The sequence below is a fragment of the Rhineura floridana genome, chromosome 8, assembly GCF_030035675.1.
Source record: "Rhineura floridana isolate rRhiFlo1 chromosome 8, rRhiFlo1.hap2, whole genome shotgun sequence".
NCBI lineage: Eukaryota > Metazoa > Chordata > Lepidosauria > Squamata > Rhineuridae > Rhineura > Rhineura floridana.
Genome location: NC_084487.1, coordinates 50734666 through 50761076, shown reverse-complemented (window position 1 = coordinate 50761076; position 26411 = coordinate 50734666). Strand labels below are relative to the sequence as shown.

The window sequence follows — 26411 nt, the reverse complement described above, 5'->3', positions numbered from 1 at the left end:
TTTTATAAAGTTGGCTTGTTTCCTTGAACCGGGGATGGGGAACCTATGGCCCTCCAGATGATGTTGGACTTTAACTCATAGCAGCCCCATTCATTCAGCATAGCCAAAGCTTGGATGATGAAAGCTATAATCCAATAGCATCTGGAGGCCTCAGATTCCTTATTCTTGTCCTTAATTTTAGCTATGGTTCATCATAATTTAGGGTGCAGCTATGACGATAAACTGCAGTTAAGTGAAAATGGGAACGCAGCTGTGGCAGAGGGGAAGGTGTGGGAGATGCGATCTTGAGGCTTCTTCAGTTGTAATGTAACAAATGTAATTTGAACCAGGCCAGTGTGGATTTAGATGTTTCCATTTGCATCTTAACATGTGTGCAAGCCCTGTTGAAGTGGCTGTCCCAGGAGCCTCTGTGTCTGCATTTGGAGCTGCTAGTTAGTTACTGTCTGCTAGTACAGCTAGTTTGGGGTCTACATGGGGGGAGGCTGCCCCCAGTTTGAAGGTCTGATTGCCCCCCCTTCCAAGACCTAACTGATTTTGGCAGCAGAGACAAAAAGAACAAAAAAAAAATTAAAGTGGAAAAAGGTTTTGGGGTGGGTGGAGCACAGCACCCTGATGAGGATGGAAATCAATCATTTGATGAGCAGAGAGGGGGGTGAAAACTCCTCCCCCAGCTGATGAACTGCACAAATCAGCTTGCGTGGAGGCAATATGTCTGTGTATCTGTGCCTGGTGGCCACAGCAACCATTGCCATGCAGACCCAGCATGTGGATGTGGCTCTTGGGCCAAAAAAGGTCAGTTGCCTCACCCCGGCCTATATTTTTATAGTCTGTTATTTTTCTATTTCAGGCTGCCATCCTATATGCACATACACTACGGAGTGTGTTCAGCATAACTCCCACAGACTACAGTGGGGACTTACTTCTGATTAAACATGCATAGGATTGTACTGTAAATCAAATTATTTTCAAGAATACATACCAATAGGCTATCTCTGATTCCAGTATGACTTCTCAGTTTGAGCTGACTCGGATCCCTAAACTGTTTTTAAATACAATATCCAATGATAAAGGGTTGTAGTGACTAAGTTTTACTCAGAGTAAACCCACTGAAGTTAATGTACCCAAGTTAGTTGTAAATTTCAGTGGGTCTACTCTGAGTATTCCTAATGTTGGGTACATACAAACCAAAACCAAAACGCAGGAGTCACAACAGAGCATCACAAAGTGCAAACAGCCTTTTATAAGAGCAAGGAGAGAGCTCACTTTTTCTTTTAGGCCCAAGGAAGATTGTGAAACAATTCCAGAAAGGGTGCCTGCATGTTACTGTTGACAAGGCAAAATTGATGAGCAGAGGGGGCAAACAGAAATAAAATCTTGAAGCAGAAGCAATCCAATTCCTCATATACACTTCTGTAGTTGTTATCCTAACAATTAGAACAAATCAACATCCAATTCTTTTGAGTTTCATGGTATCCTTTAAGTCAAAGAACATGAGACAAAACAAACAGACCATATTCATGCAAATATGTCAGTTAACCGTTTAGCAACACTTCACGGTTCATCTCTTTTTCATGGTTATGCAGTGTGTAGATGGCAGTTTCTTGCATGTTTCTTTCTCCTGTCGCAGAAGGCTTGCTTGGTCACCTGTACTAGGATGGAAAGTTTGTAGCCATGCTGGTTTCATATAATGAGCAAAAAGGATATGTTTCATTGTTATTATTAGGCACTGTACCAAGATTACAAAATGACATTGCCTTCAGGTTTATAATCTGGAAGGCATAACACAAAAGGAATGAGGAGGGGAGAGGACAACAAGCAGATTCAAGTACCAAATTTTGCCGTATGTCTAACAACCAGGTAGAATGGGCACTGGCAACATAGTTCTAAGAGAAGATGAGCCAAATGGTAGTTAGTCCCACCTGAACCATTTCACCTTTTCCTTGGCTGCAGCAAAGTAGTAAAAAAAACTTGCATCTTGTTAAAGCGATACTTGAGTACCAAAAATAAAAAAAATCCTTTCATTTAAAGTGTGTGGTCTTGCTCACCTAGTAACTCCTTCTGTTTTTGGTTTTGGAGTTTTGAATGCTACCAAAAGGGCAGGAAGAGTATCTTGAGGCTGAGAGAACATAGTTCTATGGCAGAAGCACACACTTTGTACATGTAAAGACTCTGATTCCTGGCATCTCCAGCAAAAGGATCTCTGTGTGGTAGTTTGGAAAGACTTCAGCCTTGAGTCTCTGGCGCAGAAGTGGGTTAGGTAGACTGCTGCTCTAACTCATTGGAAAGCACCTTCCTCTTATATTTTTGGATGTCATTTGCTGCAGGACCCCTTTTCCGATAGCAGGAAGTTTTTCTTGCAAGCTGTTGCTCATTGTGTGGAGGGTGGAGGAGGGATCTAAGAAGGCATCGATTTCCCTTCTGCCCGATGTTTGTCACATCCAGCACTGTTTCTATTCTGCTGCAGTTTGGCTTCTAACAAAAGCTATGTTATTCATCTTGCTGTCTGCTGTGGTAACATTTTACATTATTAATTGTGTTATTACGTTATTCCACACCAGTCATTTGAATACAAAAGAAACATAATGCAAATTGGGGGGAGGGGAGTGTTCAATTATGTAACTTTGTGTATTATTTGCAGACTAGAAACAACCGTGAATTCTGATCGTGTGTGCTAGATTGATTTCCATTCCAGACATGGGACATATGAGTGAACATCCTCCTGTGTTGTTGTCAGAATTCTCCAACATTCTTAGAATGGAGGAGAAAGTCTGAAGGCCTGATACATGTGTTATAATAATTATTAATAAATTTATTTATATACCGCATTTTCCACAAATACACATGTGCTCAAAGCGGTTCACACAAATAGTCCAAATGCAATAGCACAACAAATAAAAAGTATAATCACTACATTAAGAAATATATATATATATATACATCAAAGCATGAATGAGCATAAAGCTCAACAACAAAGCCAAAGCAAAAATATTTAAAAACTAACCCCCAAGCTGATACAAAAGTCTCTTCCATCCCTTGAACCCCCATAGCTCAACCCAAAGGGCCAGAAAGTCTTCTGAAAGAAGCTGCGTTTGAAGGCTTCCAGGGCAAGGCAGGTGGAAATAGCCTCCCCTGGTGACAAACAGAGTCTCTCTCCCCTCATCCATTCCACAGTGCCAGCAGCAGACATCATCCATCAAGTGATCACCCAAGCATTTCAAATACCTCCCTGCAATCCTTTTATTATTGGAAGTGTGATTCTGTTGATAGGAGCAACAGTACCATTGACATTCACAACAAGCTGAACAAAATCAATGGAAGAGAGAGTCTTGGCCAGATCTGTTCCCTGCATCAGGCAGGGCTTGACTGAGTGCTCGCCATTGTTGTCAACAGTGGGAAGCTTTCCTGTGTTTTCAGTTATCAGAACCTTGTCTGGCCTCTCAGTAAGAGCAATCATTTCCGTGAAGAGTGTGAGGTCCATTTTAGCTCCTCCTTAAGAAAGATGCTTGTTATCAGTCTACCTGATACTGTGGGGGATGATGACAAGGGCAGAAGCTCTTCTGATCAGGTCATGGGTGGGAAGAGCTAAGTGGAAGGCAGATGGTGAGGCCAGTTTCTCCACTCTGAATAATTTTTTAAAAAGTGATCACCACTAGGGGGGTTATATTTGAAACAGCCCTCTTGTTTCTGCATTTGCTCATCACATGGTTCTCCCTATTGCAGCCTTGGCCAACCTGGTGCCCTTCAGTTGTGCTGGACTTCAACTCCCATCAGCCCCAGCCAGGGGACTGATGGAAGTTGGAGTCAAAATCATCTGGAGGGTACCACGGTAGTAAAGGCTGCTATGTGGCATGAATCCTTTTCCTGTCCTGTAGCTAGATTTGTTGTGGCTGTTGTTTTTAATGGAAATCCTCCACATAAGAGTGCTGCACCATTTGATGAGCTACTGAAAGTATTCCTGCTGCCTCATGAGTAGCTTCCAGGTTCCTGAAGGAGCTTCCACATGCTGGTCTTGCAGCATGGTCCAGGACTGAAGAAGTACTTTGATAAATGCCAACCCTGTCCCCGTGTCTGCTCTGGCAACACTGTTACAGGACCTAATAAGATCATCCACAACATCAGGGGTTCATTTACCTGCTCATCTTCCAATGTGATTTATGCCATTATCTGCCAGCAATACCCTTCTGTGGTTTGCATGGGACAAACAGGACAGTCTCTGTGCAAAACAAAATAATGGATACAACTCTGACATCAGAAATGGTAATATTCAGAAGCCAGAACCTCCCAGGACACTCTATAACGGACTTTAGAGTAACCATCCCCCAAGAAGTTGCCTCTGACTCCAGTCTTGCCAACCTGGGCTCCCTTTGGGAGGAAGGGATGATAATGGTACACACTTTGACAAGCCCAAGTGCCACACAAATCCTAACATGTATTCTCTTTGGAGACTATTCCCCATTACCACCCAAACAACTCTTTAAACAGAAGGCATTTTAGGATCCTGGTTTGTTAACTTTCCCCCCAGTCTTAACCTTGAATGATGGTAGATATGGGATATAAATATTGTAACTAAATAGATAATGGAACAAGGGGAAAAATCAGGGGCAAGCTTTTCTGAAATTTATTTGTTATTTATTTAGGATTTAGGAGTATTACAATAACACAAAGCAATTTAAAATTTTAAACTGCGAAAAAACACAAAGCCTTAAAATTAGCCATCACATAAAAACATGTATGCCCAGTACAGCCTGTAAGACACAATGTAAACAGAATAAAACAGCACAGTGACATCAGCAGCCCACTTTAAACCACTCCATAAAAATGGCAGAGGACAGATGTCTTCAAAACCCACTTGAACATTTTTAGGGACGGGGACCGCTTGTTTGATCTGTCTTGGAAGCAAATTCCACAGAAGTGAGGTTGCCACTGAGAATCTGTACGAGCTAACCTGACAGTCAGCTGTGGAGAAACAATGTTAAAAACAGGCTGAGGTGTGCCTTCTCAGTTGCTGGATCAGATTATCTCCCATCACCCCTTGTGTGTATGTACGCACATGTGCGTGCATGCACACGATCCAGTTAGGGTATGGCTGGTATGATTTGATGCATCAAGAAAAATACCAGCTTTGCTACATTTTCTGGTAGCTGATTAGGATGATGAGTGATCAGAGCCAGGTTAGCAGCTTGAAGAAGGATGCCTATTCACCTTCCTAATCTCTTGATGTGCCTGTCATCTCTTTCACTCTTTTGCCATGTGTTTTCTAGAACTCCCAGTTCCCAGCACAGCCACTTGTCAAAAGAAGCCTAGCAATTAGAGATGAGAGATCTGTGACAGAGATCATGTATAGTTTCTCCCAGTCATTTCTCATCCATTTTAACTCATGTTGAACAGCTCTCATGGGTGATATTAATCACCGAAGTTGACCTGAGTGTCAGGAAACTGAGAGATCTCACTGTTGGCACACAGGAGGAAATGATGTCCGTTCCACAACCTTTTCGATAGTGAATTAATTATTACTGTTTCATAAAGATTCTAGAATAACTGAAGAACTCAGTTCAGCATGTTGCAGCCATCACAAAGGCAAGTGATGTTGACGTTTTCTGCATTGGGAAAGGTGAAAGTCAGATCTGTAACTAACTGCTGCAGTGTGAGTTCTTATGTTTGCTGCCCTTTTCCAAGTTTTTCTATTACATTCCTCCTTCCTGGTCTGGTTTTGTATCCCCCTCCCACAGTCTGTTAGCATTCCACACTCAATGAGCATGCTCAGTCCTCACTGAGCTGTTTTGGGGTTCCCCCTCAGTCCCCCCCCCAAGAGTTTGTGTACTTCTGCAAAACCTTTGCTTTCTCGAGACTGCTAACACCTTTGCCTTGTACATGGAGGGTGATATTTTGGCTATGTAAGGATCCATACTCAGAGAATGAATTCACTATTAGTATATAAGATTCAAAGCAATACAGAAAATATTCTCCTTTCAGTTGAAATAACTGGTGCAGCTTCTTGACTTCTGGTTTTGGGTGCCAAAAAGGGATATGGCTGAACATTACTATCCCCATTGCCATTACCATGGCCATGAATTGAGCATTTCTACTGGGGATGAATGAATGGATTGTCCTGGAATGAATTGTCCTGGAAAGTCTGGTTGGAATTATACCAGTTCTATGCGTTTCAACCATTTTGCAGTTTGCTGAACTGCAACAAATGGAACTGAGGCCATCTGAACCTAGGCAAATGGCCTCAAGCCAAAGGAACCTGGATTTTGGTAGTAAGATTCAGTTTTCACAGATGGGGGCTGTAGGGAACAAAACAGATTTTCTATGAAAAAACAGAAACTTGGGACTCTACAACCACTGAAATATTTGGTAAAGCACACACTTTGAAGCATTTTGTCATACAATTTGTACAGAGCTGCTAACATTTGCATTTTAAAATCTGAGAGCTTACATGAATTTCAGGCTGTTATGCAGGAAAATAGGCAGGGCTGGCCCAAGACATTTTGTTGCCTGAGATGAAGGCCAGGATAGTGCACCCTCCTCATTCTACATACAGAAATGGAAAAGACTGGCAGCTGACACTTACTTGGTAGCAAGTTAATGTCCTCCAGTACACCTGAGGCAGGAGTCTTGTTTGGGGGCCTCGGGACAGGTCATATGGCCTCCACTGCTCTCTTTTCCAACAGAGGTGAATGGCTTTAGTGGGTCCAGGAGATGCTGCACCCCAGCATCTGCCACTTAGGACAGTGGCCTCACCTGCATCGTGGCAGGGATGGCCCTGTAACTAGGCTGTGGGTAGTGATGGCAAACATATTCAGTTTGAGTATATGATTAAGGCTCTTGAAAGATTAAACAACAGACACCTTGTTGTGAGGGGAAGAGGCATAAGTTGGCAGTAGTGTACATGGTCTATGCCCAGAAAACTCCAGGTTCAGTCTCTGGCACTTTCAGGTAAAGGGATTAGGTAGCCGTAGGTGAGGCAAAAGAGCCAGGGAAGACAAATCTGGGCTAGATGGGCAAATAATTTGATGTGGTATAAGGCAGCTTCCTATGACCTATGAGGGGCAGATGATGGCAAGAGGGGGTCAAGGAGCAGGATGGAGAGTGGTGCACCTGAAGCAGGATTTGGGAGCAGCAGGACTGGTCGACTGCACTTTGAAGCGGGTGAGGTAATACACATTGCCATCTAAAAGGGGGGGAGGGCTCCCATGTCATCATTAAGTCCAGAATCTAAAATTTCCTAACTGCGCTACCAAGGACGGATCTGTTCCAAAATATAACTGAATAAAGCTGATCTAGGCAATTTCCATGATTTGAAGAACTGCAACAGTTCTTGCAGCTCAGTATACTAGAAGAGCTATTTGTTATCACTCGGTAGTGCCCTGACTTAGGGATGGCGGAGTAATTCAATTCAGTTCACATTTAGAATGGAATCTATCAAATTTGCACTTTCCGGAACAGTGAGAGAACCGAAACGCAGCCATCCTTTGAAATGTGCACTTAGCCAAATCTTGCAATGCAATTCTTCATCCAAATAATATTGACAAAAATGCATACATTGGGGACGTTGCGCATAACAAATGAATACAATAGTGAAAATAATATTAAAAATGCATTATTTTAGGAGAAATTGCTTGCGAAATGTGTACATTAGTCAAACCTGCATACAAAAATGTGTTTATTAGGAGAAATTTGCACTAAAAAGCTGAAGAACTTCTGTGTGGATTTAAAAAATAATAATAAATAAATCTCAAATTGCTGCAGAAATATGGATAACTGAATTTATGACTGAAAAAACTGAGAAACTGAAAGAACTGAAATGAACAGATCCTTCCATTCCTTCCCTGAATTCTGTTCAGTTTCCTCTTGGGTTTTATGAGATCTGACTTGGCATTGGCAACTCTGTCTTTGAAGCCATAACTAGAAACTTGTCCATTATTTATTAAAAATGAAAGCTGAGGGTGGTATTCAACACTACTCCTACTCAGAGTAGACCAGTTGTAGTTAATGAACATGACTAACTTAGGTTCATTAATTTTAATGGCCCTACTCTGAGTAGGACTTAATTGAATACAACCCTGAGATGCCAAGAATAAAGAATTTTAATCTGTGCCCAGTGCCAGTTCCTACTTTTGGAGTTGTGGCATCATGCCATGCAGGGAGCCCCATTGACAGGGCAGGCAGTGCCCTTCTCTTCTCGCCTCCCTTTCTGACTGTTTTCCACTCTAGCTGCACTTGCCAAGAGCTCTTGCACAACTATGTCCGTCATTTGTATTGAATTGGGTGGAGACTGTGGCTTTGCTTTTCACATCTCACAGATAGCCAATTCCTGGTTAAACATTCATTAAATCCTTCCCTGGGGCATGGCTTGTGACCCATACATTTTGCTTCTGTTTAGCAAACAAGTGGAGGAATGTGCCCATGGGCTGTCAGCTCCTCAAGAGTGGGCAAGGAGCCCACAAATAAAATGTGGTCTAAAAATCCTGTTTGGGACTAAGAAGGAAAGGCCATACTTTTCATTGGTTCAGCTTCTGTCCCAGGGACAACGCAAGCTCTCCAGCTTTGTAGGAAAGCAATATAGCGCTCTATAAATAGAACCTTGCTAGTAACAGACCCAGCCTTGAGGCATGGGAGTGTGTACTCGTTTAAGAGAGAGGGAGAGAGAACTTGTATACAAAAGATCAGCAGTGTAAAAAGTGCAGGACTTTGACTGGCAAATCCTGGATTTGTTGTTTGGCAACAAAGCACACGGGGGATGACCTTGGGCCAGTCACAATTTTCCAGCTTCATCTACCTAACAGGGTTGTTGTGAAGACAAAGGCGGACAAGAGAGCCTTTACATCACCTTCAGCTCCTCGGAGAAAAGAAACAAAAAGGTAATAAATAAACTGTGGAAAAGGGGAGTGAAAGCCTTGTCCAAACTCTTCCTGGGGAGAACTGTTGCCTTCTACATGCATCTGTGCCAGGCAGGCATCATGCATGAACAGGACTGTGCCACCAGTTTGATTTCCTATGACACAAGACATGTCTGCTGGGGGGAACACACAGCACTTCCCACTTTGGGAAGAATGGCCTCTTCTAAGCATTGATCGATTTTGCCTCTCCTAGAGACCACAGTTAGGGTAACAATATCATGGAGGGAAGCTGTCAGTCTCATAACTATTACAAGAGTTAATCTAAAAAACATAATTTACCTTAATTAACCTAAGTACCATAGGAATTATTATTATTGTTGTTGTTGTTGTTGATGATGATGTTGTTGTTGTTGTTGTTATTGTTATTATTATTATTATTATTGCCTGCCCTTCACCCAAAGGTCCCAGGGTAGGTCACACTAGTTTTAAAATACATCATTAAAAACAGTTAAAAACAACCTAAAATCACGGTCTATCCCCTCACACAGTAATCGTCATCTGATGTCCTGCTCCAAATCCCTTGACCTTGAGAGGCAAAGCTGGCATCAATAGAGCCTTTTCTGTTGTGGCACCTACCCAGTGGAACACTTTGCTGAGCAAGGTCCGTCATGCCTGAGCACTGTACTGCTTCAGCCAATTGGGGAAGTCTTACTTTTTTAAAAGGCCTTTGGGCAATTTTTGTTGACTCAGTTCTGTGTCCCTTTTATGCTGCTGAAATTTGTTTAAAGGTTTGGATATTGTTCACTTAACGATTTGAATGCATATTGGGTGTTTTTAGGGATAGCGTCTGTTTTATTTTGTTTTTATTGCTGCTGCTTTGAGTCTCTTTGGAGAAACAGGCACATAGAAAGGTTTAAAATGTAAACATTCCATTACCATTTTTAAGAAGAATTTTTCTCTACTGAAATGACCACTTCTTAAATTAGCCAGGGTTTTTTTTTTGCAAGGGAGGGGGTGGATTCTTAGGTGGAGCAAACCAGTGCACCAAGTGGACCGACTGATCCTACCCTGGCTATAACTCTGACACCTTTATGTTCCTTATCATTTTGTTTCTTAAGACATCATTCCTTGTTGTTCCTATGTAACATGCTTTATGAGCTTTGCATGCTACTCCTTGTTTATGATCCCATGGAAGCTTTACCCTCCTATAATGTTGTGGGCTAGGCTGTGCTTTCAGTCTTGCTTCTGAACTGCAGGCAAAGTTTGTCTTCTTTTAACTTTACAAGTGAAATTAAAAACATAAGAAGAATGCAATGAATCAGACAAAAGGTCTATCTAATCCAGCATCTGCTAAGCAGATGTCTATGTGAATACTGCAAGCAGGACATGAGTACAACTGCACAGGCCAGCAACTGGTGTTTTAGGGGCTTTGCTGCCTGGAGATAGCATAGAGATAGCATGCTGCCTGGACATAGCCACCATGAGTAGTCACCATTGATATCCTTATCCTCCGTTAATTTGTTTAAAGAATAATAATTGGTGGTATCTGATTAAGTCATACTCAGGGTAGATTGACTAATTTAGGGCACTGATTTCAGTGGATCTGCTCTGAGTATGACTTAACTGGATAACACCCTATAATAATAAAAAGTATTTATTATTATTATTATTATTATTATTATTATTATTATTATTATTATTATTTGTGGCCAGGATCTAAAGAGCCACTCTAGGCATTCCTCATGGAATTATTGAACAGATCCTGCTTTGAGAAGACTGCTTTGAGAAGCCCCCTCAGTTTCAACAGTGGTTTGCCATGTGAGTTGGGTGTGTGGAACTGGTTGTGTGGTTCTGCAGATCCCAACCTTAATTTTTGGTGGGTTTTTTGTGTGCTGTCTTTCACACAATTTATGGGGTGGGAATCCCTGGGGGGGGATATTACTGGAAGAGCCAAATTAGATGAGATAATTGATATCTGAGATTGGATCTCCTGTCTTCATTATTTGGGAATAGTTCAAAGATCTCAAATATAGGTTCAGTTCAACAGTAAGACATGACAAGGAGGCCAGTGTGGTGTAGTGATTAGAGTACTGGATTAGGGATAGAGAGGTCCAGGAACAAATCCCCTTGCAGCTATGAAGCTTAGTGAGTGACCTTGAGCCAGCTACTACCTCTCAGCGTAACCTACCTCATAGAGTTATTGTGAGGATAAAATGGGGGAGGGGTGACCATGTATACCACCTTTAGCTCTGTGGAGGAAGAGTGGGATAAAAATGTAATAAATAAGTTCTCATCCAGTTTCTTACCAATTTATGGCATCCCAGTTTCCAAGTTTCCTTCTAAATCTTCACTACATCTAAAGGCTTATCATAGGGTCTGATCTTTCTTTTTAAATGTATGATAAACTAGACTTATTTGGGAAACAATCATAGCACAAGGTTTGTGTTTTCCTTTTAATTATATATTATTGGTGTTTTTTTTTTAAAAAAACAGCATTTTAAAAAATAAAAATAGTAGAGGTGGGACACAGACCTCCAAAAGTGATCAAATGAAGGAGAAAATGGACCCTTCCCGCAAAAAGTTAATCTTGCCACCCAGAATCCCACCCCTCTTTCTCATGCAAAAACTAACAAGGACCTTGATGAATAGTGCAACAACCTAGAGAGGGGTCATTTATGGGGCAGGGTCATAGTTCAGTGGTAGAACATCTGCTTTGCATGCAGAAGGTCCCAGGTTCGATCCCTGACATTCTCCAGGCTGGCCTGGGAGACACCCCTGCCTGAAAACCTGGAGAGTCGGTATAGACAATACTGAGCTAGGTGGACCAATAGTCTGATAGTCCTATGTCCCTATGATTCGTACCTCTTCACTAAGTAGCAGAAAGTATGTGACATGCTGTGCAATCCTGCACATCTTTACTTTGATGTAAGTCCCACTGAATCACTTTTAACATTCTCTCTATGAATATAACTTTATTGCCAACTTAGCCATAAGCCATGTGCAAAGTACAAACAGACATTTAGAATTGGATAACATAGCATAAATTAGGATGTGTTGTATATGGAATATACAAGATTCAATCATACTTTAGAATTCAATTGATATATCCAAAGTTAAAACATCTTGTGTAGGGATTGGCATATCGGCCAATTTTGTTACGAAGGTTTTTCTTAGTTTTTGAGCCACCACTGCGAAATTGGCAGTAGCGATTGTCATTAAATTAAAATCATCAGATAAAAACATATTTACCATCTCACTGTCAGAACTATGTCTTAAAAAGTTGAGGAAAGGGGATACATTTTTTTGTCTAGGATCAGCATAAAGTGGACAGTGGAGTAAATAGTGAGCAATCTCTTCAATGGCCTTATATCCATAGATGCATTGACGCTGGGCCATTGGTATACTACAAAATTGCCCTTCAAGGTAGGCCGTAGGCATAACTTGAAAGCGGCGAGCTGAAAAAGCTCTTCTGATGGGGGCTATATCTATGGCTACTAAATAATTTGACATATAGTGATTGAGTTTAAAGCAGGGGTACCATCTTGAGAAGGGGGCCGTCACTATGGATGCTCGATCTTGTGCTGCATTGTAATCAAATATCCAATTACGGAGAGCGATGTTACTTAATTCCATCAGTTTGGAAGGGGAAAGATCATACTTAGAAAGTATTGCTTGCCATTCTGCGGGCCCTCTAGCTGACTGCATTTGTTCTTGCCAGCATTGCTTAGCGAGAGTGGTATCGTCCATATTAATTCTCTCTATGCCCCATCTTCAGGGAGAGAGTGGCATGGCTTGTGTAATCAAAACTGCACCAGCGTTGTACAAGACAGAGATATCAGTAAGCATGGGGAAATCTCAAAGTACAAAATTTTAAAAAATATATGTGGGGGAGGGTCCAAAAATAGCCTAATGAAGACAGAGCATGCTCAGAAGACATGGAATGTGGGTGGACTGTTGGCGGTGGTGGTGCAGAAATGGGGAGAATGAAATGGAGTGTCTGAAATCCCCAACAGAAGCATTCCACACTGGATCTTTTTGTTGCAGGTCTCATTTGTTAAGCCCTTTCAAATCTATTGCTCTTGTATTTCAGAGTCCTTCTGAGGGAAATGCTACTCCACATGGTATTATTTCAAGGTGCTATGAAATCAGTGTATGGATGGCATCAATTGTAGATTGGCCTAATATGTAATTAACAATTAACACTGTTGTACTCTAGAGACTGTTCTGGAATGTTCCCAAAGTGTATCAGGAAAGGTAGCTATGTTCTAGGGTTGCCACATTCTGGTTTTCACCCAGAGATTCTGATTTTTTGGGGAATTCTCCAGGTCTCCAGATGAGTCAACCCAATCTCTGGACTCTTAGTTTTCATTTTTTTAAAAAATTAAATTTCTAAGTGGTCTGGTTCAAGATATATATATTAAAATGTCAGCTGCCCCCTGTGCAACTTCTGTTAAATGAGCTAATGGCAGGCTGCTTGAATCCCTGCTCTTTCAGGTTTTTAGCCAATAAATGAAGTCAGGGTTGTGATTGATGAGGGATTTGTTGACCTCCAGGCAATAGCTAGAACCCATTGCAAGTCCTGAAAATAACTTCCTTTTCCTGCTTATCTGTACATCACAAGTCAAATAGGTTTATAGCTTTCAGTAGCAGCAAGAGCACTGTTTTCTCTGTGGGCTTACTGCAAAATAATCAAGCAGAATATCACAGCAGGATCTTGGTAGGCACAGTAAACAATTTCAATTATGATTGCAAAACAAGCACATTATACATTTTGTCTTTCAAATAATTTCTGACCAGAAATTTGAAAAAGTATACATGCAGCTTATGATGCCATTACAATGTGTCAAACTTTTCTAATTATGTGAAATAAGTTTAAATGAAATAAGTTTAAATTTGTGTGAAATAAGTTTAAATTTGTGTGAAATAAGTTTAAATTTTCCTGGCCTGTTGAAGAGGGCAGTTTATTTGTCTAATTCATAGCCTAGTTTGCAAACCTTCCCAATATAAAGCTTTAATCCTATATTCACTTTTTGGGAGTAAAGCTGCAATGCTAATCCCATATACCTGGGAGTAAACTCCATTGAATTCAATAGGACTTACTTAGAGTAAATATGGTTAGGACTGTACTTTAAATCAATGGAACTTTTGAGTGAACAAATATGGAAAACTAAACACAGTCCCACAGACTGGAAGAGTTCAATATACATCCCAATTCCAAAGAAAGGTGATCCCAGGGAATGCAGTAACTATTGAACTATTGCCTTAATATCCTATGCAAGTAAAGTAATGCTCAAGATTCTACAACAATGGCTCTTGCCATACATGGAGCAAGAAATGCCAAATGTCCAAGCTGGATTTAGAAAGGGAAGAGGCACCAGAGATCACATCACAAACATACACTATAATGGAACGGACCAAGGAATTTCAGAAGGAAATCACCCTGTGCTTTATAGATTACAGCAAAGCCTTTGATTGTGTAGATCATGAAAAACTATGGAATGCTTTAAAAGAAATGGGGGTGCCACAGTATCTGATTGTCCTGATGCGCAACCTATACTCTGGACAAGAGGCTACTGTAAGGACAGAATACGGAGAAACTGATTGGTTCCCAATCGGAAAGGGTGTGAGACAGGGATGTATTTTATCACCCTATTTGTTTAATCTATATGCAGAACATATCATACAGAAAGCCAAATTGGACCAAGATGGAGGCGATGTGAAAATTGGAGGGAGAAATATCAATAATTTAAGATATGCAGCCAATACCGTACTACTAGCAGAAACCAATAATGATTTGAAACGAATGCTGATGAAAGTTAAAGAGGAGAGCACAAAAGCAGGACTGCAGCTGAATGTCAAGAAGACTAAAGTAATGACAACAGAAGAGTTATGTAACTTTACAGTTGAAAATGAGGACATTCGACTTGTCAAGGATTATCAATACCTTGGCACAATCATTAACCAAAATGGAGACAATAGTCAAGAAATCAGAAGAAGGCTAGAACTGGGGAGGGCAGCTGTGAGAGAGCTAGAAAAGGTCCTCAAATGCAAAGATGTATCACTGAACACTAAAGTCAGGATCATTCAGACCATGATATTACCGATCTCTGTGTATGGATATGAAAGTTGGATAGAGAAAAAAGCAGATAAGAGAAAAATCAACTCCTTTGAAATGTGATGTTGGAGGAGAGCTTTGCTCATACCATGGACTGCAAAAAGGACAAAATTGGGTGTTAGGGGATTTGAACTCACAGGCTCTAGACTCCCAGCCAGGCTCTCCTCCCCAGTGTGCTATACCAGCTTATAGAACAAATTAAACCAGAACTATCCCTAGAAGCTAAAATGATGAAACTGAGGTTATCATACTTTGGACACACAATGAGAAGACATGATTCACTAGAAAAGATAATAATGCTAGGAAAAACAGAAGGGAGTAGAAAAAGAGGAAGGCCAAACAAGAGATGGATTGATCCATAAAGGAAGCCACAGACCTGAACGTACAAGAATTGAACAGGGTGGTTCATGACAGATGCTATTGGAGGTCACTGATTCATAGGGTTGCCATAAGTTGTAATTGACTTGAAGGCACATAACAACAACAAACTCAGATCATTGCATAATTAAAGAAGGCTACTCTCATCTATCTGTCTGTAAAAGGAAATGGTAGATGGACGGCAGTTTGGTGTCTCTACTGTGCCAGGCAAGACGCCTGTCCGACAGTTAAACCTGGGAGCACTCTGGGTGGTGGTGGTATTTTAACCGTAAAAGGAGTGTGCAGGAGACGGGGCTGGATCTCCCCCTCCCAAAGTTACCACCCTATTCAGTGGGGTGGGGGGGACCTCTGGCCAGTGGAGATTGGTGGCTCCAATGTCAGTGGGGCAGTGAATCTGCTCGGGTTTTAGTCTGACCTTCTAAAGAGCTGTCCAAGATGCTGAACCTATTTTAGGGGATAGGCTTCAGCACCATGAACAGCTCCTTGAAAGTACAGACTAAAGCTCAGAGTGGATTCATTGCCCTACTGACATCGAAGCCAACAGTCTCCACTGGCCAGAGGTCCCCCACCCCACTGAACAATACAGTGGTAAGCTTCTTTACTATTTCTTCACAGGGCTCAGGGATAATTTCTGGTGAGTGCCCTGGCTGAGGACCAGGAAGTGTGTAATAACTAATAAATATATGCAGGGAAGAGATTTCTGCCACTAATTTTAAGTATTGATAGTCATAATAATACGAACCAATGAAATAAACCTGAAGAAATGATGAAGATGAAGACATAACTCTTTGACCAGGAACAGGTTGCTGCAGAAAGCAGAGAGAAAGCCTCATGTGCTTTGCCCAGTTAGAACTGATTAGATAAAGCACTTGACAAAAGACTGCAGAGAAAACTCTGTATTATTCAATTGATGGCCACAACGGCCTTATAGGTCTTCTCTGTTTCAAACGCCTTTTGTTTGACCTCAAGGCAATCTTACATGCTTGATTGATTATGCTAATAAAAATCCTTCTTAGCCAGTCCTCCTTATTGCTTCATGCCTTTACAGCTTCTTTGTCTGAGTGTGCAGCAATAGTACTTTTTAAAAACCCTCCAGATTTAGGTTGATGCTTTCAGGCTCAATCAATCAATCTGGACTATAGCAGGTGTTTCTCATTGCGTGGGCCATAGGAGAGATGTCTACTTGTTCAGGGTTCTCCAGCCAAAGGAAGGGAGGAATAAAAGATTCTTTGGTGACAGTTGGGCGGGTGGGAGGAAACATGTGTGAGCATTTATTCTCTGAGGTGGAACAAATTGGCACAAGGAAACCCTTGCTAATATTACTCTTCTGCTGGCACACACTCTGTTCAACAACCCCACAATAAATTCCAGCTAAAGTTTAGATGAAAGCAACTCAGACACAAGAAACAACATGGGGAGGTTTAGATGTACTTTGGACTAGAGACAGATGATAGTTCTTCCACTTGGAAGTTATATGAATGAGGCTAATATTTCCTGGTTTTACAAGTTTTTATAGTGCTTCAAACATCTACAAACCCTGTTTGATCAGAGACTGCAACAGGTGGGGACACCTGTGGCCCTCCAGATGTTGGGACTACAATTCCCTGACTATTGGCCATGCTGGTGTGACTGATGGAGTCCAACAATATCTGGAGGGCCACAGGTTAGCCGTCCTTGGATTACAGTATAACAAATGAAATTGGTGTGTGTGCACCTTCTGGTGAATCTTTCTTTGCTTTATGGAAGGAGTAGAACCTAAAATGAATGCATAATCTCTGATTGAGGTAGGCCAGCGTTCATCTCCATGTGGGTTAATCCACCTAAGAGCATAGGAAGCTGAGCCAGACCACTGGTCCACCTAGCTCAGTATTATCTCTACTGGCTGGCAGTGGATCTCCAGGATTCCATGCAGAGACCTTTCCTGGTCCTACCTAGAGATGCAGGGGGTTGAACCTGGAACATTTTTCATGAAAAATGTGTACTCTGCCACTGAGCTATGGTCCCCATCAGGGAAGAGGAATTCCTCTTTGCTTGATTATCAATACTTTCCTTTACATACCATATTCCTGGAAAAGTATCTCGCTCGCCACCACTCAGATTTGTAGGGCTAAAAAGAAGTTTCACATACATAGGAAATGAGAAAAATTGAATACGTCTTGCCATGACAAAGAGGAATAAGATAAGGTCATTATAATATGCCCTTGCTAGATATGAAGCAGCAGCTGAAAAATAATTGAGTGTTGTGGCCCCTCTGGAAGCACACTCATTGAAGTCTGTGCAAACAAGTAGGTTTGTACCAATGTCAAGTTCAGGGAAAAGCAGTCTTGCACATTTGCAGCAGAATTTGATTGTGCACAGCACTGAATGGCTGTCACCAGTGATATCACAAATCCACCTGCATTTTTCTGTTTTATAACTTGTAAAAATGTGTTGCCTTTAAAAAAAATAAGTTAACAAATAATCTTTTAATTGCATAAATGTACAAGCAGTGGTAGTGGAGAGGAGGGCAGCCCATCTGAAGATCAGCACTGTCAAATTGCAGGTAAGTATATTTGTCCTCTTCACACAAGGCAATCAATACTGTCAAATTGCAGGTAAATGCATCTGTCCTCTTTGCACAGGCAGTGGAAGCTGGGCTCATCCTTGTGGGGAGAGATACTGATACATTTGTGTGCAGCCTGTCTCCTGTGCTTCACTCACATTCTTTCTTATCACCTTCTATACTTCAGGGAGGGGACACATACCAAGAAAAGAAGGAACCCTTTTCTCACTAGCATACTTGCCACTCTATCTCCACCAGTTTCAGTTAGCATAGAGTGAAGACAAAGAGAGAGGGCAGAGGTGGTAATTGGACTTCAACCCTCTACTCAAAACTAAAGGTGTCTACAATAAGGTGTTAATCAGAGCTGCAAAATAGTCCTACATAAGCATTACTAATCCCAAAGAAAGCCAATCTGAGTTTTATCTATATTACATATTTTGGCCCCCTCTAGGATGCACACCTTAACGTGGTGAGGGGGTTTGAGAGTGTCGAAGAAGCTGAGAGCAATGCCGTCAGGAGTCTAGACCAAGAGGCTAGACTCCTAACAGAGGCACCCAAGGTGGAATGTTCAAAGCTGAGACAACAGACTAAGATGCATCCAAACTCAGAGGAAGGCAATGGTAAGCCACCTCTGAATATCTCTTACCACGAAAACCCTATGAACAGAGTATCCAAAATGCAACACGAGATAGTGCTGGAAGATGAGATCCCCAGGTCAGAAGGCACTCACCAAGCTACTGGGGAAGAACAAAGGACAAATATGAGTAGCGCTGTGACTAATGAGGCAGCTGTATCAAAGCCAAAAAAAAGCCCAGAGGCTGATGCACACAGATGTGAAAGGATAGTCCGGAGTTGTACGATGTACACAGTAGGAACACGGAAGCAGGAAACAGGGAAAGTTAGAAATTGTCAAGCAAGAAATGGAACGTATCAACATTACAATACTTGGTGTGAGTGAATTAAAATGGAGGGGAATGGGACATTTTCAATCAGGCAACTACAAAATACTTTATGCAGAAAATGAGAAATTAAGAAGAAATGGGGTTGCTTTAATAATGAGAAGTGATGTAGCAAAAATAATTAGAAGTTATAACGCAAGGTCTGAGCAAGTGATATCAATGAGATTTAATGGAAAACCTGTTAACATGACCATCATCCAAGTCTATGCTCCAATGGCAAACGCAGAAGAAGAGGAATTGGAAAGATTTTATGCAGAAGTACAGGAAGAAATTGATCACACACTAAAACAAGATGTGCTGATAATCATGGGGGACTGGAATGCAAAGGTAGGGAACACAGAAGAACTAGGAATTGTGGGGAAATGGGGCTTAGGAGTTAGAAATGAAGCAGGAGAGAGACTTAATTGGTTTCTGTGAAGCCATTAATTTGTTTCTTGCCAACACATTTTCTGAGCAACCGAAAAGACGACTGTACACACGGACATTACCAAATGGTCAATATAGGAATCAAATTGATTATATAATTGGTAGCAGAAGATGGAGAAGTTCCATGCTTCCTGCGAAAACAAGATCAGGAGCAGACTGCAGTACAGATCATGAACTGGTCATATAGAAAATCAGAGTAAAGCTGAAGAACAACAACAAAGCAATCATAATGCCAAAATACAATTTAAATAAAATCCCAGAAGCATATAAAGATCAAAAAAGGCACAGATTTGAGGCTTTAAACTTAGTTTACACAGAAGAACTATGGCTTAAAGTCAGAGACATTATCAGGGACAAATGCAAAAAGACAATACCTCTAGTTAAAAAGAGAGAAAGACCTCAATGGATGATTGACAAAACTCTTAAAATGGTTAAAGAGAGAAGGAAAGCAAAACCAAAAGGAGATAGAAACACAGTTAGAACCCTAAATGCAACAATACAGCAACTAGTATGTAGGAACAAAGAGAACTATTACAATAGTTATTGTATAGAAATAGGACAACAAAAAGGGTAAAACAAGAGCCTTATTCCAAAAGATTAGAGAAATGAAAGGGAAATTTAAACCATGAGTAGGGATGTTGAATAATCAACAGGAAAATACTGACTGACCGAGATGAAATAAAAGGAAGATGGAAGAAATACACTGAAGAACTCTATAAAAGAGATGCAAAGATGACAGATTCATTCATGGAGGAACTGTATGACGACGAATGAGACATTTTAAAACGTGAGGTGAAAGCTGCTCTTAAAATACTTGGAAGACACAAATCACCAGGAACAGATGGCATACCAATAGAGCAGAGCTTGGAAGTAACTCGTTATTTTTAACGAGTTACTTTTAATTCGTTACAATTTTAAATAATGAGTGGGTAATTCCATTACATTTGGCAAGTAATGGAATGAATAGTAATTTCCCTACTTTTCAGCTTCAACTTTAACGTTTCCACGTTAGGTTGGACGTTACTTGGGGGCGGGAACAAGGGGAAGTCAGCTCCTGGCTGTGATTGGTTAACACAAGACATGTGCCTCACACTGATTGGACCTCTGCGCAGACTGTCTCTTCCCTCATGATCTGTGTTAGGAGGCACGATAGAAGAGATGAATAGGCACGGGGAGCCTGCTAGCGTCTGACTCTGAGAGGAAAAAATGGACGCCGGAGGAAAAAGCCAGGGCAAGGAAGGCAGAATGGCGAAGAGCTGTGGAGGTGAGTGACGATGATTTGTGTGTGTGTGTGCCCCGGTGTGTGTGTTTTTGGCTGGAGTCTCTGGTTTTTGGGGGGGGCTCCGGCTCTCTGGCTACCACCCCTTACTCTCTGGACTCTCCGCTTCAATTTAAAAAAAAAGTTTCTAGGTGGTCTAATTCCCGAGATATACACCAAAACGTAAACCCCCCCTGCACAACTTTTTTTTAAACAGATCATGCTCTAGCTACAACTCCCACCAGCCCAATCCAGTGGCCATGCTGGCTGGGGCTGATGGGAGTTGTAGTTTAAAGTAACTTTTCAAAGCTCTGGCTGCAACCCCGCCCTTTCATGATTGTGAGTAAAGTGCAGACTTGTGTTTGTGTTGTAAATCTCTCTCCCTCCAACCCTATTTTTAAAGAAATTAGGCAGGGTTTATCACAGTTTTTATTATGTAGGAAACTAATACTCATTTTTTAAAAAAATGAATGAAGTTTATTTATTTATTTTTATTATTTGATTTATATCCCACCCTTCCTCCCAGTAGGAGCCCAGGGCAGCAAACAAAAGCACTAAAAACACTTTAAAAATCATAAAAACAGACTTTAAAATATATTAAAACAAAACATCTTTAAAAACATTTTTAAAAGCTTTAAAAACTTTTTTTTAAGAAAAAAATTAAAAACATATTAAAAAGCAATTTCAACACAGACGCAGACTGGGATAAGCTCTCAACTTAAATGACTTGTTAAAAGAACAAGTTCCTTATCACTTGAGGCTGCAGTTTTCCCTGGTTGAGTAAGCCCCATTGAATACATTGGGACTTGCTTCTGAGTAAACAAACATAGGATTGCACTATAAATATCTTTACAGGTTATATAAATAAACATATTTGATAGTCATGCTTATATAAATATTTTCATAGAATCATAAAATAGTAGAGTTGGAAGGGGCCTATAAGGCCATCAAGTCCAACCCTCTGCTCAATGCAGGAATCCAAATCAAAGCATTCCCGACAGATGGCTGTCCAGCTGCCTCTTGAATGCCTCCAGTGTCGGAGATCCCACTACCTCTCTAGTAATTAGTTCCATTGTTGTATGGCTCTAACAGTTAGGAAGCTTTTCCTGATGTCCAGTCGAAATCTGGCTTCTTGCAACTTGAGCCCATTATTCTGTGTCCTGCACTCTGGGATCATTGAGAAGAGATCCCGGCCCTCCTCTGTGTGGCAACCTTTCAAATACTTGAAGAGTGCTATCATATCTCCCCTCAGTCTTCTCTTCTCCAGGTTAAATATGCCCAGTTCCTTCAGTCTCTCCTCATAGGGCGTTGTTTCCAGTCCCCTGATCTTCCTTGTTGCCCTCTTTTGAACCTGTTCCAGTTTGTCTGCATCCTTCTTGAAGTGCAGAGACCAGAACTGGACACAGCACTCAAGATGAGGCCTAACCAGTGCTGAATAGAGGGGAACTAATACTTCACATGATTTGGAAACTATACTTCTGTTAATGCAGCCTGATATAGCATTTGCCTTTTTTGCAGCCACATCACACTGTTGGCTCATATTCAGCTTGTGATCAACAACAATTCCAAGATCCTTCTTGCATGTCGTACTGCTGAGCCAAGTATCCCCCATCTTATAACTGTGCATTTGGTTTCTTTTTCCTAAGTGTAGAACTTTTACTTCCACCCAGTTTTGTCATGCTGTGTCCCTATAAGTATCCAATTGCATACTATGGTTGTACAATACTTCCTTTACATTTTAAGTATGCCTTGGGGTAGTCATGGTTCTCCATTGTTTTCATCCTGAGGGGCAGATAGGCTGAGAAATGGTGAGTAGCCCATGGTCACCCACTACACTTTATAGCTTATTTTCATTTTGAAAAATTAATTAAAACAATTTACATGCAGGCAAAATTTATTAAGCGGATTCACACAATATGTGTAAAGCACATCCAACTCGCATTTAAAGCGCATGACTTCCCCTAAAGAATTCTGGGAAGTGCCATTTCCCCCTCACAGTTATAGTTCTCACCACTCTTAACAAACTGCAGTTCCCATGATTCTGTGGTGGGATTCATGTGCTTCAAATGGGTGTTGAATGTGCTTTAAAGGAATGGTGTGGATCTGCCCTAGGTATGATGTTCATTCAAGAGTGAATTGAAAAGAACAATTTTAAAAGATACTTCTTACTCTTACTCATTTTTCAGACCTCTTTCTGAAGTAAAGGGTCAAATCTGTAAAAACATTTGGAGCAGCCACATTAAAAGATAAGGGCAGGGTATTCCAGGCAGGGGGTTGCCAACCCTGCTTGGATATGGATGTCTTTGCAGAAGAACCCTAGTCAAGGTTTACCAACAGCACAGTCCAAACTATATCTACTTAGAAGTCAGTCCTGTTGAGTTCTATGGGGCTTAATCCCTTAGTAAGTGTGTTTAGAATTGCAGCCTTCAGGAGCCTCCATCTTTACTCCCCAAAGCTCCCATCTAACATCTCCACAACACTAGGCTCCTTTGTCTCTGCTGTGGCCTTCTGATGACTGCCCTAGCCTGAAGGCACTTAACCCTTCTTGCTGAAAGCAAGTAGGCTAGATTAAATGTTCCCTACCCAGGCTCATATATATAAAATATAAACGGCATTTTGTCAAAAGTATTTTTGTCTACATTTTATACCTCATCCTTGGTTTTCCAAGCTTGGCATGGAATGCTTCTCATACAGAATTAATTTGAAATGCTGCATATTTATTATCATAATCATCATATTCAAAATAAAAAATATATGTACCGCCTTCAAGTTGATTCCAACTTATGGTGACCCTATGAATAGGGTTTTCATGAGGCTGAGAGGCAGTGACTGGCCCAAGGTCACTCAGTGAGCTTCATGGCTATGTGGGGATTTGAACCCTAGTCTCATTTTGTTCTCACAACAACCCTGTGAGATAGTAGGTTAGACTGGCCCAGGCAGGGTTATTCAGTGAGCAAATAGGATCTCTTTTAATTGTGCTATCGACCTGCTTACTTCCACTCTGACTGGGGGATCTTGCAGCATGGGGAAGAGATGGGGGCACATCACAGCTGAAGTTCACCCATATAGGAGCATTATCTCTTGTTTATTACAGAGACGCCTGTTGCAGGTTTTGCTGCTGAGAGCAGCAGTCAGTTAGTGCGGCCACTTGAGTCACAGCTTGTTGATCCTGAGGAGGCAAAACTAGAAAGTGAGGTTCAGAAAGGAGGCCCTGTACACGAGGAGGAGGAGGGCATGAAGCAGTGCCAGTTGCCCACAGCCACATCTGCAGAACAGCAAGTACCATGGTTTGGCTTTGAGAAAGCTTGTACATTTGTGAGCCAGAGTGGGAAAAATGTTGTTGTATGATGCAATTACTGCCTTCCAAGGATCAAAAATCTGAGATCAGCTGTTTCCCCCTCATCCAATGTGAAGAAACATTTTGAGGTAAGCCTTTGTCATGCTGGTCCTCAAAGAGTGTCCATTGTCTATTTATGTTTAAATTGTGAAGTTCCTCTTCCATTTTTTCTTGGATTCATGCTTTGTTCTTCTTCCTCAGAGGGCACACCCTGAGAAGCTGAGAGCAATTGAAGAAGCAATAAAGGCAAGGAGACGTGGCCTTCCTGAACCAATGCATGACACCCCTCCTCCCAAAATGCTGAAGCAGCAGCAGACAACCCTTGAGAGGTGGGGATCCGGCAGGGATCTGCTTCTTCTGGCAGCCTGCGTACACCCTCGCTTCAAACTAGATCGGCTGGAATCGTGTCAGCCCACCACCCATACCAACAAGTAAGAACATTAGGGAAGCCCTTTGGGTAGATTACTCCAAGGGAAATGTTGTCTCAAGGGAGGCATCAGAGGGCTTAAGGTGGTAGGCAGGGGCTGGGCCTTTTCTTCCTGGGACTCCTCATCACAACCTTGGGTTGCTGCAGGTAATCCTTAAGGGTCTGCTGTGCTGCCCCAAGAGTGTGGTGACTTGGTCACCTTCCTACCTTCCATGTCATCATCCACAGGCTCAGGCTGGACCCTGAACCAGGGGACATGACAAGCATCAGGAAATGAAGAGCAGATGATGGTTTCCTAACATATATGTGTTAACATATCCTCTCTCTTTCTTAGATACACAATGGAAGCCTTGTTGAAAGCTGAAATAAAGATGGGTGTACTTAATGAGGACAGTGATCAGTCTTCAGATAAAGACCAGGAAGGAGATGACTTAGAAGATGACTTCTTTAACTTTCTGCCCCAGGGCAAGAAGTCAGCAGTGGACACTGCTGAGGAGGAACTGGTGAGGTACCTGAGGTCTCCCAGCAGGGAAGTGTCATCGCTCCATGGCTTTCCACGTGTGCTGCGGTGTTTTTTGCAGCACAACACAGGCATGCCTTCAAGCGCCGTAGTAGAACGCCTGTTCAGTACTGGTGGCAACGTAATGACTGTAAAAAGACATTCCTTGTCTGACATGCTCTTTGAGCATCTTGTTCTTTTGAGACATAACAGAAACATATTATAAAAGCATTTCAAGTGTAAAATTTGATTTCAAGGGTTGGGGTATCTTCATTGCTTGGGGGGATGTGAGATTCTGTTATGCCATTATGTTAATCTTATGGATATTTTTTTTTATTCTACTACCCCCTGTGTGTGTGTGTTTATTTTTAATATTGTTTTAGGCTTCTTAGATGTGCAGCAGCCAAGGCCAGCACCTTGTAGGAGTTTTTTTTAAAAAAGTAACTGAAATGTAATTGTAGTGATTACTTTTGAGAAAAAGTAAAGTAATCAGTTACTTTCAGAGCAATTGTAATTGTAACGGTAATTACTACTTTTTTGGGCCAAGTAATTGTAACTGTAATTTATTACTTTTTAAAAGTAATCTTCCAAGCTCTGCAATAGAGTTGCTACAAGCTACTGAGACTGAATCTGTCCAAATTTTGACAAAAATTTGTCAACAAATATGGAAAACAAAACACAGACCCACAAACTGGAAGCGTTCCATATACATCCCAATTCCAAAGAAAGGGAGTCCCAGGGAATGCAGTAATTATCAAACCATTGCCTTAACATCCCATGCAGGTAAAGTAATGCTCAAGATTCTACAACGATGGCTCTTGCCATACATGGAGCAAGAAATGCCAAATGTCCAAGCTGGATTTAGAAAGGGAAGAGGCACCAGAGATCATATTGCTCTGGAATGCACCTGAACCATGTGCTTTTTGGCCTATTGGCTGGCTCCCAAATATGCTGCTTCATTCTTGCTGCTTAGCTACTTACAAAATATGTATTAATGACATCAAGGAAACACCCTTTATATTCAGTATCAATAACATATATCTATATTTATATCTCTCTATCTCATCATTGCTGTTTACCCTGACTTTATATTTTGTGTTCTTTGGGTAGTTTTACATATCACACTTTAAAAGGGCTCCTTCCATTCGTTCCATGCTCAATGGCCAAATGTGACATCTAATTCTATAGATGTTTCCCCTTCTCCTAGCTGTTTCTTTACTGCATATTTACACCGGAAAGCCACTCCTTAAAACCCCAGACCAAGTGCAAACCAAATGAATCATTCAACTAAACACGTCAAAGGACAGAGATTTAAATGGAAGGTGAGGCCTCCAAGTTCCAGCCTTGTTGTTTTAGTTGCCTTAAAGCCTCCCTAGAGCAAGAAAGGAACAAAGTGGAAGAAGAAGCCCCTTTTGCTGCGCATGGAATGCTCTGGCACCTTTCTCTTCCCACCCTCAGACAGTAGTCCTTCCCAGCCCTTGTGTGTCGGCTACGCTCTCTCATACCACAATGCATCTCCAAAGCTTCCTACAGCCCCGAAAGCTGTGGCCTGTTTGTCCACCCTCCCTTTTCTAAGTTATCTCCCCTCCCTGTCCCTTCCCTTCCTGTAGGTGCAGCAAAATATTCA

The 26411-nt window shown here is 41.5% G+C and overlaps 2 protein-coding genes across 2 annotated transcripts in view; both read left to right on the top strand.

Moving 5' to 3' along the window:
• Positions 1–26411, top strand: part of LOC133390557 (uncharacterized) — a 312873-nt gene that overhangs the window by 85316 nt on the left and 201146 nt on the right. The gene's annotated exons all lie outside the window — the stretch shown is intronic.
• LOC133363417 (retinoic acid-induced protein 3-like) overlaps positions 8436–26411 on the top strand; it is a 29575-nt gene continuing 11599 nt past the window's right edge. The window contains exon 1 of the mRNA XM_061582823.1: positions 8436–8864. The gene's annotated coding sequence lies outside the window, so the exon portion shown is untranslated. The remainder of the gene's footprint in view (positions 8865–26411) is intronic.